Source organism: Cimex lectularius, unplaced genomic scaffold (genome assembly GCF_000648675.2).
Source record: "Cimex lectularius strain Harlan isolate CLEC.00 unplaced genomic scaffold, Clec_2.1 scaffold162, whole genome shotgun sequence".
Classification (NCBI taxonomy): domain Eukaryota; kingdom Metazoa; phylum Arthropoda; class Insecta; order Hemiptera; family Cimicidae; genus Cimex; species Cimex lectularius.
The window spans coordinates 554,177-572,860 of NW_019393086.1; the positions used below are offsets into that span (position 1 = coordinate 554,177).

An 18,684-nucleotide genomic window follows, 5' to 3' on the forward strand; every position below is an offset into this window, starting at 1 on the left:
GGAAAGGGAGCAACTATAAAAATAATACCGGCAGGCGGGCACCTAAGACTCTTAAAACCTACGAGATGAACTCAAAACTAGTCTCGAACTGTTCACTAAACGTTTCGCTGTTTTTTTTTTTAAATTAAGCCCTCAAAATTTTAAAGCATAAAACCAACGTTACAAATTGAATCTTTAGCCAAATAAAAAAACGCATATTTAAAAAAAAAAGTTGCGCGATTTCCTTTTGGGGTATGCAGGCTGATGAACCTGAAGTTTGGTTATTGCAATATTTGATAGACTAATGGTAGGATGGACCAGGGCCATGGATTCAAGTCGAATTACTAGCCATAGAGTGCACATGAGAAATATATAACAAACATCGAAAAGGTGCAACTATGAAAATACAATCAGAAGGCTTATGTCTTATGTCCAACCCAACGAAAATAGGCAGATCAAAATGATTGATAACCAATTAAAGTTCATAACTCTTCAGGATATAAAAATATTTTCAGAAGGCAGGCAGCTTTTAAGGAGATCTCTTTAAGATTACAAGATCAACGCAAAACTATTTTAGAACTGCCCAAATACCCTTAAAAATACTGGGATTCATAGACTAACGCTGCTGCATTTTAGTATAGTGCGAGTCATAGCGTTAAATCAGGTACGAAAAATGAGCTACATTAACAAAGAACTGGAATGTTGAGTTGCTTAAGAATACAACAAATTGTGGGTATGGAGGTATGAGGTAAGCAAAAAGACCACTCACAAACACAGCTAAATGGGAGAAAGAGGAAATCCTAATTAACAGAAAGTAGATAAAAACCCTACCGTGTTCATTAAAATACCAAAAAATTAGAACTATTAACAGACATGCGGATGGTGTTCTGCGAGTGGGTAAACACATCTTGAAATAGCACTGTGAGGAATTGAAGATGAACAAAGCATCGAAATACACTCAGTAAGAGAAATCCAGTGTTAGTTCAACATATTAACAAATGGCCAATGTCGATTATGTCTTGAGGAGACAGAAACGACAAAACATACTCAATACAATTACGCTATGGAAAGACTATGGTACCTAGGAAAGCTATTCCTGAGAAATGAAGACCTCCATACCATACCTGTGATAAGAGTTTTGTACTTTATTAAAGAATCGAAATCTTCCAGGGAATCCATTAGCAAAGGTTAAACTCAATTCACTAGTTTCGTGGTCCGCTTGACCAAGTAATATCTTTCAGTTAATTAAGGTTTTTAGTTGAGATAAAAAAGTCAGTGTCACGAGAGGGATTCGAACCCACGACCTTCGACTAAATACGCCGCTGCTCTACCACATGAGCTATCATGACTTCGATTCACTCGGACACTAACTTCCCATCTCAACCCCAGGGAAAATTCAATTCCAGGAGGGAAAATTCAAAAGGTGGGGTTGAGATGGGAAGTTAGTGTCCGAGTGGATCGAGGTCACGATAGCTCAAGTGGTAAAGCAGCGGCGTATCTAGCCGAAGGTCGTGAGTTCGAATCCCGCTCGTGACACACTTTTTTATCTCAACTAAAAACCTTAATTAACTGAAAGATGTTAAACTCAATAGTCGAAAGTATAAGTGCAAAAAAGGGGAATACCATGGAAGGAAAAAATAAACGGAAACAATTCTATCTACATAAAACAATTGGTCTTTTCGATTCATGAGATTTCTTGGCCGTCTTGGGGATTGGGTGAATTATATAGTATCAAACACTGCCTTATAATTTTGTCACCAGTTTAATCGCCCCTAAATATTAGGGCAACATAAAAACCGCGATTTGTTTAGATCTGTTTAGCATTTTATCGTAGAACGTTTATAGATTACAGGTGAAACGCGGAAACATGCCGGACGAAACTTCGGACAGAATAGGCTGATCATGATGATTAGGGGGAGCAATTTTTGGTTAATACTTCCTTTGCCAATATGTCCAAAATCGAGGATATAGTGAATAAAGTTTCACATTTTTATCTGCAGTATTTGATTGCATCTTTTACAAATTACGAGGGTATATCAAGTTTAAAAGTTTTGTTTAAAATCGAGCATTATTCGAAACTACTTTCACCCTGGTTGTGAATAACGATTTGCGGTAAAATGTGCGATTCGTTAGCCAAAGGGGGAAAACGCGACGTTGATCACCACGTGCTGGTGAAAACCATTGATCAAGGTTCAGCTATTGTACGTGAATGGAAAATCTGCATTAAACGGCCGATTACAGGGTCTAATGTTTAGCCATGTGCTTGGAGAAACCGAGACCCTTTCTCTCAACACCTGGGCCAAATTTGATACACGAATCTCTGTGCAAATTTGTTGAGTACATGCTTATGAAATTTTCTTGCTATGTTAGTAATTATTTGTTAAAAATAGTCAAGGTGTACAGATTTTATATACTTTACACTTTTTAAATTTCGCCCATGGAATAAATGTAAAATATCGACCTGTCTTCAGAACGTCCCTTTGCGCCCATTGCACCACCCGGCCGTAACGTTCCACTGCGTGTCCTGTTCCGCTGTGATGCGATTCAAGGTCGAAACGGAGTGCTTCACTAAATAATTGTTCAGATTCTCCACACAATCTGTGGAGATGGAAGAGATAAAAGCTCCTCTTCCTGTGGAAAAAGAGACACACCTAGCCAGACAAACCGGACGTGGGAAAGCTTTCGCTTTTCTTCGCAGGCGATGAACTTCCGATTTAGCTATATTCTTATTTTCTGACAGAGCGTAGAACGCAAAAAGTCTAACAATCAAAATTTTAATTCGGGGACACAATTTTACAAGTGCTCGATTTAGTTGGAATTAGGTTAATGTTAAAAATCGATAGGTTATTATTATAGTTTGTTTATCCTTCGAGGAATGAGGTTGTGGACCGGCGGTAACGATTAGAAAGGCGTCTAACTTCACAATCAGTATGAGGTAAAAGACCCATTTGTCATTCATGGATTCCCAACGAACATTCTGCACATCCTGCCGACGACGTTGATTGAAGAGTGTCGAAGGCCGGTCCTTCCTGCCCAGGGCGGAAATAACAGCCTGGATTGTTTCGTGTCTGATCCTGAACTGGAACACTTTCTAATCTGCTGTTCGCCCAAATTTTACTCCAGAAGGTCGACGCTAATATTGGTAGATAGATGTAAAATATTTCGAGAAAAATGGGACGAATATTTTGATTAACCTTTAGAAAAACTACGCTTTCAACTGGAAAAATGCGTTGCTTAGATAAAAGTAACATCTATACGACATATAATATGCCAATAACGAATTCATGCACGAAATTGATAAAAAAATCATTTGAGTTTAGAAATAGAAAAAGAATTATAGACGACTGTGTCGTTAGTTGGTAGTAAATAAAAACAAACAGTGTTTTTAAAAAAATCATTGTACGCTACATTAAAATAAGAAAGGGAGAGATAGATATACATAAATAGCGAGATACATATGGGAAGGGGTAAGAGAGAGAGGAATAACAGAATTATAGATAGATAGAGATATAAATAGATGCATAGATAGATAGATAGACAGATAGATAGATAGATATGAGAGAGAGAGAAAGAGAGAGAGAGAGAGGGGATTGGGTAGATACAATGAGAAAAGAGAGGAAGTGAGAGAGACGAAGGGCGAAAAGAAAAGGGTGAGCCTTGATTGGATAGAACGAGAGAGTGAGAAAGAGAGAAGAGAGAGACAGCGGAAAGAGGGTGAGAAGAAAATAAGATAAGGAGAGAAACGATTACATAAAACGACAGAGAGGGAGAAAGAAAGAAAGAAAGAGGGGGAGAAAGAGAAGATAAGAAGAGAATAAGACAAGAGAGAAGATAAGAAGAGAATAAGACAAGAGAGAAGATAAGAAGAGAATAAGACAAGAGTGAGAGAGAGTAGATAATAAGACGAGAGAGAGAGAGGGAGAGGGAGAGAGAGAGAGAGAGGGAGAGGGAGAGGGAGAGGGAGAGGGAGAGAGATGATTAGATAGATCGAGAGAGTGGGAGAGAGAAAGAAAGAGATAGTTAGAGAGAGAAAGGAATGAAAATGGCGAAGGGAGAAAATAGAAAGATGATTAGATAAAACGAGAGTGAGAAAGAGAGAAGAGAGACGGGGGACAGAGATTAGATAGAGCGAGAAAGAGAAAGTGAGAATGGAAAGAAAGTGAGAAAATGAGACAGACGAAGGGCGAGAAGAAAAGGGTGAACCTTGATTAAATAGAACGAGAGAGTGAGAAAGAGAGAACAAAGAGACAGGGGAAAGAAGGTGAGAAGAGAATAAGATAAGAGGGAAAGAGACGATTAGATAGAACGAAAGAGAGAGAGAGAAAGAAAGAAAAAGAGAGAAGATAAGAAGAGAATAAAACAAGAGAAAGAGAGAGATGATTAGATAGATCGAGAGAGTGGGAGAGAGAAAGAATAGATAGAGTGAGAATGGAATGGAAATGACGAAGGGAGAGAAGCTTAAAATAGAAAGATGATTAGGTAAAACGAGAGTGAGGAAGAGGGAAGAGGGACGCGAGAGAGAGATTAGATAAATAGAGCGAGAAAGAGAATGTGAGAATGGAAAGAAAGTGAGGAAGTGAGACAGACGAAGGGCGAGAAGAGATAGAGAGAAACGTTTAAATAGAACGAGAGGTGAGATAGAGAAAAAGTGATTGTGTGTGAGAGAGAGAGTGTGTGAAGGGGAATGAATGAATTCCGTTTTATTTAGTGTCGCAGAATTTGGTCAAATACTGGGAAGGGTGAGAGAGACATGATATGATAGAACGAGAGAGAGGGGAAAAGAAAAGTGAGTGAGCACGAAAATTGGTGTGTGGAGGAAAGCAAAGATTAATTATTAAATCAGCAGTTATAATTTCGTAGGCCTGAGACTTATAAGGAGAAGGTACTGAGAGTTTTCATTCTAACTTGCCACTTCTTTATCATTTTTTAATAACAGTGATTTATGTCTTATTTGTTAATTAACGATAGTGCATCTGGTCTTGCTGGTCGGATTTTGAAAAGATGGATGTTCAAAACGAGCAGACACAAATTGTACGGTGCTATTTTTAATCGATGTCTGGCCGGTATCGAGCCAACGGACCGTCTGAAGAGAAATGGAATCCCACTAGACCTGTTATGGAGGTAAATAAACCTCGCCCTGTTGCTCCCTGGTTTTTTCTTTTGATAGAACAGCCGTCTATCTATTCGATCGAATAAACGACAAGCACCAAATCCCATATGATTACAGAGAGAGTTCACAATGGTGAAAATTAATTGTTGTACGGCAAAGGTGAAAGTTCGTTTGACGATGAAAAGTGAACGTAATCTGAAGGCAACGTTAATTAAATAAACGCGTCTCGATGCCAAATGATCTCGTTTGCCCTTTACATCTGTGCCTGCTGAATATATTTTTGTTGTTGAAATTAAATTCTTCAGAACCTGATGATGAAAGTGTCGGTGATCGTTGGGGTAAATGGATCCTCCCTAGTCATCTTGGTCTTTTGCTTCTAGTAGGTTTTATCTTCGAGGCGCAGGCATTTCACTGTATCCAGTGGCGTGTTTGAAAAATATTTGTAATTCTGAAGAATAAAAATAGAAATAAGTTCCCTACATATTATTTTTTATTTACATTATCTCATCATTTTCTCTATAAAAACAGTTGTGGAAATGTACGAAATGAAATTTAGTTTGAGGAAAACCAACTTTGACATAAATATAATTTATTTTTTGCCCGCATAGATGATAACGAGTGACCGCCCTTGGAATAATTATCGCCTGTACAGTGCTACTGTCACATGCTAATTTCGATACAAACCCAATTCTAATTTTGCAGAGTGGCCGTCATTGTAAATTATAGGTATATTCAATGGATAACCAACAATAAAGCTAATTATTTCTTTCAGGTGTAAATTCGGTCTTTGTCCCTGGCATAAACGACATGCATTAACATTTTAAAAGAGTAAATATGTATTTAGTGGGACGTGACGTTGGGAACTGATTAGAAGCTAAGGTCGCGAAAAACAGGCTGGAATTAGCGAAGCCCGGTCTCTTGTGCAATCTAAAAACGTGAGCTTGATAAAAAGCTTTTGTTTCCTTCTGCAGCCGAAATATGTAAATCGCAAGTATTTTGTGTTTCGGAGCGATGGAGATCTGATGAAATACAATTTTGGCAACAGAATGAAATCGACAAAACTCACCTAACGTACTCGGTTGATACGACTATTTGACGTACTTAACACGGCCTTAATAATACAATAAACAATACCTTTTGGTGATAGTTAAAAGTTCACCTACTTTCAACGGCACTGATAACCTGGATGAACAAACTGGTTGATCACTAACATCATGAAACCCTGTTCACTTTTTCGCTTCGCCGCTTGAACCATCATCAAATGAAAACTTGTGTTGTAAGATTGATCCTGATGTCATTGATTTATACTCAACAATTGGTCACAGATGAAGTTTTAACAGCAAAGAAACGCTTTGATCGACAAGCTGAAATGATACGACAATACACTTTCTGGAAAAAAGGTTGTTCCGTTCATTATCCTCGCCACATCCAGAAAATAAAAAGATAATATAAAAACACGACGATACATTATTTTAAAAAAATATTTTTCAAATGGAAGTATCAAACCTGTTGCCTCGCCCTGTTTATACCCCTGACTGGATAACCGTATTTTCCGGATGGCAAGTACTAGTCTGTTTTTTTATCTCTCTCTCTCTCTCTCTCTCTCTCTCTCTCTCTCTCTCTCTCTCTCTCTCAGTACTTACGCTCTACTTTGACTTATTCTCTCTGTCTCTTTATTTTTCTATCCAATTCCATTTTTTCTTGAACCCTCTATCACTCTCTCTCTCTTTCCCTCACTCACCCACTTTATCTACCCATCTGTCACTATCTTTATTTATATGTCGATTTTTCTTCCTTTTTCTCGTTCGTTCTCTCAGTGTCTCCCTCTCTCTCCTCTACTACCTCTCTACCCTAGAGACCGGAAGACCTTTCCTACTCACTCATTTTATCGACTTTACCAACTATTTATTTATGTCTATCTATCTGCTATTTTTTCTTCCTCTTCATCTATTTCTTTGTTTCCCCATATCTGAGTCTCTACCTCTCACTCATTCTCTTTCTCTCTTTCTGTCTTTCCCTATCTCGCTCTCAATTTCTCATTCACTCGCTCACTCACCCACCCACTTCATACCACCTTCTCCCCTCCCTTATCTTTCCCTCAGATTTCTCCATATCTGAGTCTCTACCTCTCACTCATTATCTTTCTCTCTTTCTTTCCCTATCTCACTCTCAATTTCTCATTCACTTGCTCACTCACCCACCCACTTCATACCACCTTCTCCCCTCCCTTATCTTTCCCTCAGTCTTTCTCTTCTTCCCTCTATATCTCTTTTTTCACTCTCTCTCTCTTTCTCACTCACCCACCCACCGAGTTCATCCCTCCTTCTCCCCTCCCAGTCTCTGTCTATCTATCTACTTTATTAATGATTTATCTTTATCTTTAATTGATTATTAAAACTTTTAAAAAATATAGCCTTACTGGAATTTCAAAGTTTTCATATTTTCCGAGCAAATATCGTTGTTCTTGTTCAGATCGAACAGCTAATATCTTACTAAAAAGGTAAATACTAATAGGTAAATAAATTCACAGATACTAACATACCTTTCTTAAAGTCATACATTTTCAATTCAAATTCATTATATAGATAAACGAGATACGTAAACATAATAACGTAATAAAGTTTATTATCGATGAAAGACGATTTGAACGACTTTATAATCGATGCCCGTAGTGAAATAATACATATATAAAAAACGGGATAGATGTTTAACACAAAAAAAGCAACTAATTTTTGAGAGAAATTTAATAATATATTGGAAGGAAGCTTTTAAAGCATCATTGCCCTACTGAATTCCATCTTTCGATATCAGCGGTAAAAGTGAAAAGTTGCTTGCCTATCCGCTAGCCATTCGTCACGACCGAAATTACTCCTGCCCGGCCTCTCGTCTTGTTTCAAATCCAACGGTTTTACACGGCGGAAAATTATTTTGTAATTTTCAACTCTGATCACTAATGTCTCTGGTATGTTTAAATTATTACGGGGGCAAGATGTGAAATTTAATTGTTTCAATGATAAATTAACCAAATAAACCGAATAAAAGAGATTAAACCGAAATATCAGAAATGAAAATTATGCTAATTGTCTTCATTTGAAAGAATCTGACTAATATTTTACTTTTATTGATAACATTATTCCCTGGTCTAGGTTTTTGAGGGTTTCATTGATAATTTTCAGAAAGAGAAAAAAAATCCTCTATGTTAACAATGACAAACAAAGAGATTCGTAAATATTTATGAAAGCATCTCAAAACGCGGAGACACGAAACGAATAAGTAAATAATTCATGAGATCTCATCATTTATTAATTTAATAATTGCATCTCATTTCAATCTTACAGTCCGACATGGCCAATACGGAAAACATTTCCAAAAAAGGTATGTTTTTAATAAAAACCAAGGAATTATTCCTAGTTCTTCGGGGGATAAAAGTCCTTTGAAATATCATAAAATAGAATTTCAAATTAGGCGAAAAATCTACTTTTTTTCAGCTATTTTCTTTATTTATTATCACATTACATTACATTATACTGGTTGAGGATGGGAAGCCCTAGGAAAAATAGTATTCGATTCAGCTTGTACAATTTTTCCCAGTTCCGGCTATTTTCACCATCGCCATAATCATTGTGGGAGACCGCAAAATAAAAATTCGGATGTCGGGCAAAGAAAACTTTTCAATAATTTCAGAAGGCATGGCAAATGGGTGAGGGAAACTTTAAAATCTGAGCACTGTATTTTTGATTCATCGTCTGACCTGCGTTAGAACCACGGTTTCATCCTTTTCTAAACGTTTTTGTTTCAGAAAGGTAAATGTCATCAAAATCGTACAGTATCACTTCCTGAACGATGCAATCGGAGCATGATCAAGGAAGGCCGATTTAACTTGAAGACTAATCTCAAGAGGTCTCAGTGAATTGGAGCGATTCTTTTAAATTAACACAATAATACTGATCAATGATTGCTAAATAGGAGTGAACAAATAATAAAAAAAATATTTTAAAAGTTTCTCGTAAAACAGGATTTTTTTAAATCAGGCAAGTTTATCAAGAATATGTTCCTTTTTGCATGAAAAATTTAACTCGCTCACTCGTCCAAATAAAAAAACAAAAAAACACATAATTATTTAGAATCCAAATGTGCAAACCTTTTGTCAGACGAAGGCCAGACCGGAAAGCAGCATAAGTCCGGTATTCTCCTGAAAAAGAAATATAAGACAGTTTAGCCAAATATCGTGATATTCATGATGAAAATCAAATGACAACATGACCTCGTGGCCAGACCTTTCGAAAATGAACATTTTAATTGAAACCTTGTGGTACATGATTTATAAAGTGTTTTAATAAATTCTCTCATCGGATATTATTCAACCACCAAGTTTAGTGTGTTTTATAGGTTTATTTTAGTAATAAAGGAATTTGGTAGTCAGTATAATGTTCGATGTGTAGTAGGAGCGTTGGTATTCTTCGAGGGAATTTTACAGTACACTGACTGAAATCTTTTGTTATTGAACCTTTTCAATAGGCAGGCCTAGACGAAATATTGTCAATTAACAGTTTCTTCCGTGGTGGCAGTTTTGATCATTTCTCTTTGTTTTGTCTAAGTTCGTCTAGTGTGGGGGGGGGGTTCATGTCTATATCAAGAAACGTAGGTAAAGGCATTTTACTGTCTGCCGCCGGGATAGGTAAAGCTTAGAGGTGTATTTATTTTCATTTCTTCTGGTTGATTGTTAAATATCGTTAAATAATCAGCTAGGATTGGGTCATCGAATGTAGCGAGGAATGTGTTAGGTTTAAACGGAAATTGAAGCATATCAGCAGTATATACTTTTTTAAAAAAAGGAGAGGACCTAGGATGTTTCCTTTCAGTACTCCAACTCCGACAGGGAAGAAACAGACCCTTCAGTTCAGTAGTGATACCTATCGGACAGGTAGGATATTAGGATCAAATTAATACGAGGAGAAACAGCAAATAGCATTTATTTAGGACGATTAACAGCACATAAATTAATTGAGTAGTTCGTTTTCGAAACTTTCCGTTATGAACACTCGGCATAATACGAGATACCTTCATTAAAGCACATCGAAAATAATAACCCATAATAAATTTTAAGCAAAATTTATGTACAATTTGTATATTATTGTATAGTTTTTGTCTATTCAGTCTTGTATGGGGATTTCATGCCAGTCTTTTATCTAGGAACGTGCCTAGATATTTTCCTATGTCTGCTATTTTGATAGGGATTCGTGTTGGACGACGAAGGGTAAAGGTTCCGTGGATACATTCATTTTCATCAATTTTTATTCTCATGGATCCTATGTGATCGACCAACGTTCGATACCGATGTTTCTATTGAATTTGGGTTGTGGTCAAAAGGAAAAATACTAGTGTTGTATCAACGTCAAGCTTTCGACAATTTTTATTGTCTTCCTCAGGGCACTACAGAGACAGAAAACATTTAATAAAATAATACAATTTTTTGTTTAATTTTGGCTACTCACAAATACTCAGTCAATATAAAAACAAATGGTTATATAACATGCCCCTCATTTTTTTTAAAAGCCTCTTCTTCTAAAATAAGTGTGTGAAGAAGAGATTGTTAAAAAAATGAGCGACATGATGTATTATAACCATTTGTTTACATTTGATTGAGTATCTGTGAGTAGCCAAAATGAAACAAAAAATTGTATTATTTTATTAAATGTTATCTGTCTCTGTAGTGTCCTGAGGAAGACAATAAAAATTGTCGAAAGCTTGACGTTGATACAACACTAGTATTTTTCCTTTTGAACACAATTTTTATTCGTTAATCATTGGATATTTTTAGGGCATGTATGTTGGAGCTTTGACGCGAGGAAAAAAAAGGTATGTCGTCTGCGAATGTAGCAATGAATTTGAAGAATATCGGCAATAAACTGTACAATCGAAAACAACTATGATGCTTCTTTGCGGTACTCCAGCTCAAAAAGCACGGAAAGTAATGATCTGCACCCTGTCTTACTTGATAATACCAATCGGACAGGTAGAATCTTAGGGTCAGATATAAGTTGAGGAGAAGAGATCACTCTATTAAAATTAAAAATAGATTTCAGTTAAAAGAAATTAAATTTTAAAAAAAGTAATGCAATAAAAATTGTCTATATTATAATACACATTCCGCTATTTATTTTGCATCGCCAGCGTTATAAGTGGATGGTCCTTTGAAGTTCACAAAAAAGTTTCTAGTCGGAATAAAGTTAATAAAATAACGTTAAATGCTGTTCCTGTCGCTGATGCGAACTGAAATTGTCGACAATTTTCTTTTTCAAGGATTTAATCGATTCGTAACAAAAATAAATGTAATTTTTGGTTGAGAGTTGTTGGGTCGAGGTATGCTGAAGTGCTGAACGGTTAGAAATAAGAATCTGGGCCAATCTGTTCTCCGGGTTATTTGATCAGCAGTCGTGCAGAACTAATCTAGCAGGTGATCTCTTTTGATGTGCCAACTTTTCATGACCCTTTATCGTCCATCATCGCTCTTGTTTCGAAACGAAGGGCATTTTTAAATTAAACAACCGGGATCGGGCGGATCAACTAGTTTTCGCAGCCTCTGGGGTGGTGGGATCATCAACCGTACAAATCGTAATTTCTATGGTATAAATCAATTTTTAAAAGAGGAAGAAGCAAGCCGTAAAAATGATAATGAAGGTCTTCGCATTATCTTGTGTCACAGCCTTCTGTTGACTCAGGACACCCTTTGTGCCTTTGTTTGTGCTGAGAGATAACGGCTTAAAGGAAATTACTACCGCCATTTCTAAGAAAAGTAACAAAACCTAAGATAGTATGACTTTAGTTAATCATGTGTTTATTAAAAAAAATGAAAACTAAGAGTCTATATACAAGTCGATAAAGCTCTAGGAATAAAGGTTCAACCTGAGGTTACATAAAACTATTTAATCTTAGTATAACTGCTTTTCTGAGAAATGTTCTCAAGGCAGCACGAGAATGTAACTGAAGGACGTGGTAGGTACATCATCAAGTTATTATACGGTCGATGTCTTCGGCTAAAACAGCACCCCTTATCTTCTAATAGAGCCCATTTAGATAAGAGAACAGATCTCTTTTCCAGATCCTTCCAATTTCCCTGTAATTCTTCTAATTAAAGTACGCCAGCGGTTGTTCTTAGATCTCCCCTTGGATTAATAGTTTTAAATTGACCTCTAAAGCGAGGTCGATTTTTTCAAAAAAGTTTCTTTTCAGTTATAATCAAAAATAGATGATGATTTGAAGGACTTGAAAAAAGATGAGAATATAGCTTGACGGAACTCAAGAGAAAAATGTTGGCCTTCTAAAATTTAGGTAATTTCATTTAATTATTGACGATTATTGATGGTTATCATGGTTAGTCTATATTCTCTGTAAACTTTGAAAAGACCTCTTCAAAGAACGTTTTTCTTCAAAGGATCCTATCAAGTCGCAGATGGTGTACAGGTGGATCAAGAACAAAACCTTATTGTTTTATTAACAAAAAAACATTTACCAGCCATTATGACTCGGCTTAAAACAGAACATTAAATTCGTCAATTTGAAAAAAAAAAGTTTTGAATTCTTTTAAGTCAGCAGAATAAAATTTAGATGAACTCCCCCATTTGTTCTAATATTTTTATGACAAAAAATGTGAACTTTTTATTTATTTATTATTATTATCAAGTGAAAAAAACCAGGGTTTTCAAATGTATGTTTTTTTTAAATGTATACAATATATGTTTTAACATTTTATCTACTGCACTCTAACGCAAAATAAAATGGCACATTTACACAAATGGATATCTTAAAAATAGGAAATTTTAAGAATGGAAAGAACAAGTAAGTATGAGAAAGATGTATCGATAGATAGATAGAGAAAAGAGTGTGAGAGTGTGACTGAGTGAGGAATACAATTATCTAACTTTCCTCTCTCCTTTCAATTTCATAAAATTTCCCAAAAGAAAATAACCTCATATTTTTGATATGGATACAATTAAAAAAACATCCAATATATGTTTTAACAGTTTATCTACAGCATTCCAATGCTGACTCACAAATTAATATATTCCAAAAAAACAACCTATCATTCTTTTCATAATATTGGAAATTGAAAAATACATCAAAGTGCAGGTTCTCACTACTTACTTTCAGAATTACATTGCCAATACCACGTAAAAAAATTGGAGTACATAAATAGATATGTTTTAATGAAAAAATGAAAGAAAGACCAAAATAGAGAGAGAGAGTATGAGTGAGAAGTAAAAAAAAAGAGACCTAAGAGAAAAGAGAGTGAGATACCTCATTCTCACTCTCTTTTCTATTTCAATAAATAGGCAAAAAAATAACCTATCATTCTTTTCTTAATATTGAAAAATTAAAAATACATCCAAGTGTAGGTTCTCACTGCTTACTTTCAGAATTACTTTGCCATGAAAGAAAGACCAAAATAGAAAGAGAGAGAGAGAGAGAGAGAGAGAGAGAGAGAGAGAGAGAGAGAGAGAGAGAGAGAGAGAGAGAGAGAGAGAGTGAGTGAGTGAGTGAGGGAGAGGGAGAGAGAGAGAGTGTGTGTGTCTGAGTGAGAAGTAAAAAAAGAGACCTAAGAGAAGAGAGTGAGATACCTCATTCTCATTCTTCTTTCGCCTTTCTATTTCATTTAATAGATCAAAATAAAATGAACCTATCATTATTTTCTTAATCGTGCAAAATTAAAAATACATTCAAGTACAAGTTCTATATTTTGCTTATTTTCTTATTGCATTTCCAATACCACGTAAAAAAAGTTGGTGTATATAAATGGATATTGTTTAATGAAAAAAATGAAAGAAAGACTAAGAAAGAGAGAGCGAGTAGGAGAGAGAGGGTGTGAGTAAAAGAGAGAAAGAAACTCACAACTCTATATTAGATAAGAGAGAAAAAGAGTTTGATTATTTGCACCGTTTAGCATTATCCTAAATAAAAATATTTATAAGTTAATATGCTTATAGAATCTAGTGTTTTAACGAATTTAAAAATTATATTGCCTAGTTGTAAATTTGATTTTTTTTGGTGCATTTTGCTTTGGGAGAATCACGTTCAAACTGAAAGTGGAATAATATAACATAAAAAGTATACGAAAAAGCAACTAAACTTTCAACATTACTAGAGCTATGTGTTTCCTTTTACCTACATTGGAAAAAAAAGAAGAGATTTTGACGAAGACGAAGACGAGCTCAACCATGAAAGAATCACTTTCTTACCTTCTTGGATTCAACTCATGGGACTGTGTGAAATTTAAAAACGAAACAATCATTCGCCCCGAGGGAATCTTTTTGTCCTCCCCCACGGGATATCATGCCGTCCGAAAGTATGGCATAGTTTCGTCACATGGTAACCCAGTTTTTTTGAGGAATGTGAAGCATGGGAGACAGGGGCGTTGGTACGATTGTTTTTGTCGTTCCACATCCTATGAGACCGTAAAACGTCATTGTCGAAAAAGAAAAAGGCGGTCCGGAATCCTTATCGGGCAACTTTCACATTTCGAAATATTAAAACGACAATCCGCATGAGCTAGCCTTTTATAATGGGCTCTCGTAGATTACTTTTCAACGTAAATGGTGACTAATTGTGAACGACGCAATGTTCCTAAATTACGTCCACCCAGAGGTCGTCCTGATAAGGTCATGATAATGTTGACAAGCTGTCCTACGAACAAAAGGTAAAAACAGGACTGGACGAATAACGCTCAACTTTTACCACAGTCATCAACTACAAATCGCGACGAAATCGATCTCATAAATAATTGTAAAATCCACTTTAACACATCCCACAATATCATCCTACGCAAGAAAATCTTAAGATTCTTTTCTTTTCACGACTTAGTCCCTATTCACAGGGTACATCCTATTTTATGGGAAAGATTTTGACTAGAAACATTTGAAACTTTAATGGGCGAACTGAGAAATGACGAAACAAAGTTCTTCAATTATTTTCGAATGACAGATCATCTTTTGATGTTTTCGTTTGTATTCGCTTAGGGTTTTATCCCACAATACATGTCTCTCTTGGATCAGCGAAATTGAAGTTTCTGCGTTTGATTCCATGATACGCGCGTGCATGCGTCTAACCAATAGAATACGAACGTCGAAATGGTCCGACTTGCCTGGCTTTTTATACCCTCTATATCCCATCCAAACGTGCTGAGCTACCTAATGAATAGGCTACGGCAGTGCAGAGCTCGTCCACATTACACCAGTCCGTGCATTGTGCCGGCTCTCCGCAGTGACGTCCGACGAATATGCCGGACTGGGTATTTTTGCCGGATCCGGCTAAATGTGAACAACTTCATATTAAATGTACAACTACTAGCCCTTCCGGCAGTTTTACCGCCCATAAAACCGCCGGTCCGGCATAGTGTGAACGGGCCCTTATAGTGTATGTTTTACATATATTTGGAAACTAAAATAAGTCCTAATAAATCTTAACTAAAAAAAAATGCGATTAAAACATGATCAAAAGGACAAGGAAGCGTCGGGGAGCGGGTCGGCAGAAAAGTTCTTCTTGACCAAGCTTGGTGATAGGTGTCCTTCCGAGAATCTGACTCGAAGGAGAGGAGGAATCATACTCACCCGATTAAGAAAAGGCCATGCGTGTTTAACACAGACAGTTTTTGCTCTTGGCTAAAGCACGTATCCGGCATGTAGAGATCCTTGGGTCCAGATAGAGAGCGAGTAGGAATGATACTCGATATGAGAATTGTGTTCGAGCATGGCAGCGGATCTTTGGGTTCCTATTTCGATTTCTAGAGTCAAAAGGATTGTTTTATGGTATCTAGAGCTGATACTTGTGTACTCTAGTGTATGTATTTATCAACATGAATGTGCAGTATGAAAGGGACGAGGCCAAAGGCCGAAAAACCGAGGCGAAGCCATTGACCACTCACTATGGAGTGGCCGTCGGAGGATCTGACTCGTAGAAGAGGGATCATCCCCGATTAAGTATAGGTGAGGTTGACGGACAGTTACGTTTGGGTAAAAGCCTGCATACGTGTAAAGAGAGCCGGCTTGGTAAGGAAGGTGTCTCGATGTGTCCCACTTAATTAAGGGCCCTTGGCTGTATGCAGAGAGCGCGTGTGAATGCCAACCGATATGAGAATTGGGTTTGAACAGGGCAGCGAGTGTATGGGTCCTCTGTTCACATTTTTGAAGGAAACAGGACTTGGTATTGGGTACAGTATTTGTAGATGTGTAGATATGTCGTTGTGCGTTTTTTTTGTGTATACTAAGGTGAACGTATTTATTCGCGTGAATGTGTAATGTACATACACTTATAGAGGAATCATGAGTATCCCACAAGCTTTCAATTAAATTTGTATAGATATAGATAATATGTGTAAACGGTGAGTGGCAGAAGAATATCGAGTGCTCCACAACTTTAATTGAGTGAATTGTGTGTAAATAGGAAAAAATGTAAAAGTGAGTGAGTTTAGATTTAAAAACTGCATGTGTTTGGGGATGTAATGACCTAGCTGTTGACAGCCCCTGCAGTCTAGTTGAGCGGCGAGAGGGGATCGACTCCTGTTTGCCAAAACCCGAGGCGATTCTCATGTGATTTATTTTAAATAACCCAAAATCACCGCCATGCCAGGAGAAGTCGTAGGGACGATTCTGTACAATATGCACGAACGTACGTGTGCAGAATTGAGCTTTTATAAATCAGCAATCAGTAATTATGCATGAATTAGTTTTCATCGGGTGGCCACTTCTTGCCTTGCAACACCCACTTTTCTATCCAAATGTATCGGACTGGGTTTATTTTTGGGTACTCATTAGTTGTTCGATATTTTGTTCAGGTAGATAGTCTGACTGGCTGAAGAATGCCAACGATCCTTCAACATATAAATAAATGCCTATTCTTTGGGCTGTATTCGGATGAACTGTATGTTTATGATGCTGCTTTAACCTATCAGCATCTTGAAGAAACAACCATCCAACTGTTTTTGGAATTTACAATTTTGGAAGCGACAGTACACCAAATTTAAACTCGCGCTATTTGATGCTAATTTCATCATTTTGTCGGCTTCTTCATTCCCTTTTATTTCGCAATGAGCTTGTACATAGTCCAGGTATTTTATTTTAACCTTCCGTTTGACTAGAGTTTGAATGAATTTCTTTATTTGTTCATGCAAAAAGGCATGATTAGCATAATTAATGTTTGACTCTAAGACACTTGACTGCCAGGTGATATGTGCGTATTGTTAAAAACAATGGTAGCGTACTAAAGAATTCATATTTTAATATATATAATAAATAATTTAGTAATATTACACTTAATTAACAGAAAGAGATGATTAAACTTAAATTAATCATAAAACGATTGATCAACTTAATAAAACACTCAAATTGTGTAAAGAAATATGGCAGAGCACAAAATAAATGTAAGATAATTTTAAAGTATTAGATAATAATATATAATCATTATTAAAAAATAACCCGTACTCTAAATCTGCACCCTCTGGGCAAAACTGGATAAGTCAAAAAACAAAACTCTTTTCAATTTCTTTAAAGTTTAGACTATTGGTACAGGGTAGTTAATATTTTAATGTACATAATTATATCTTGACTTTTTAGTACTTATCCCATTATGCACCCACATCTAGAACACACTGTGTATACTCGAAGTAATTTACGTATGACTTCTATTTGCTATGGGTGTAAAATGGTTTAAATCAGCTGTTGGCAAAGAAACCACTGCTAATACAACTCTTTGTAGCACCTCAATGAATAATCATTAAGACATAGGCAAATATACTTGTTTTATTTCAGTGAATCAATTATTCCAAATTACAAATAGAAAGTAGAATTATCGAATTTTTGAGATGTACAAAAAAGAAATAAAGAGTTTAAAAGGAAATATGGTTCAGGCCTAAACACATACAAGAAAATGCATTTACTCCATTTGGCCAAAATCCGATACTTACAATTATGTCATAATTATTGCATTTTTTTATTAAAAAATCAGTTCTTTTGTCAAGGTTTGATGAAATATATCCTCTCTTCATCAGGGCTTAACACTATTATTTATAATTCATGAAGTTAACAAATATGAATATCTTAATCTAAAAAATTTTACTTTTAACATGACAAAGAAAACGAATCAAACATTGTTTATTCATCGAGGAGGTCTCTCTAACACCCCAAATTTATTATCTCCGAAAAAAAGGCCAAGCAAAATACATAATAACATTTTAAAGTTAGCCTATTTTGTCAAACCGTTATATACGAAGAATCAATGCAAAATAGAGAAGGTTTAGACAATATTTTAGTTTGTTCAAGTGTCGTAATGATTTTTTTTCCAGCCAGGTTTCTATTTCTGTGTCAATCATTCAAATCTGACGTGGTAATTTATTCTGCCAACAATCCTCCATTTTTCCTTGGTTTTGTTTGGAAAAATTTTCACGCTGTACAAAGTTGTTAGACAAAAAACTTCCTATTAATGGAAATAGAACCTAGATATCTTTTGTTGGTGTATCTCGTCGATCGGTTCACATATCTGCTTTTAAATAGAATTTTATATATATATATATATATATATATATTTTTTTTTTTGTTTTTGCCGTT

The 18,684-nt window shown here is 36.0% G+C and overlaps 1 protein-coding gene across 2 annotated transcripts in view; it reads right to left on the bottom strand.

The window, feature by feature from the left end:
* Positions 1-18,684, bottom strand: part of LOC106666059 (whirlin) — a 148,885-nt gene that overhangs the window by 90,558 nt on the left and 39,643 nt on the right. For both annotated transcript variants that reach the window (XM_024229888.1, XM_024229887.1), the window contains exon 3: positions 9,231-9,281. The gene's annotated coding sequence lies outside the window, so the exon portion shown is untranslated. The remainder of the gene's footprint in view (positions 1-9,230; positions 9,282-18,684) is intronic.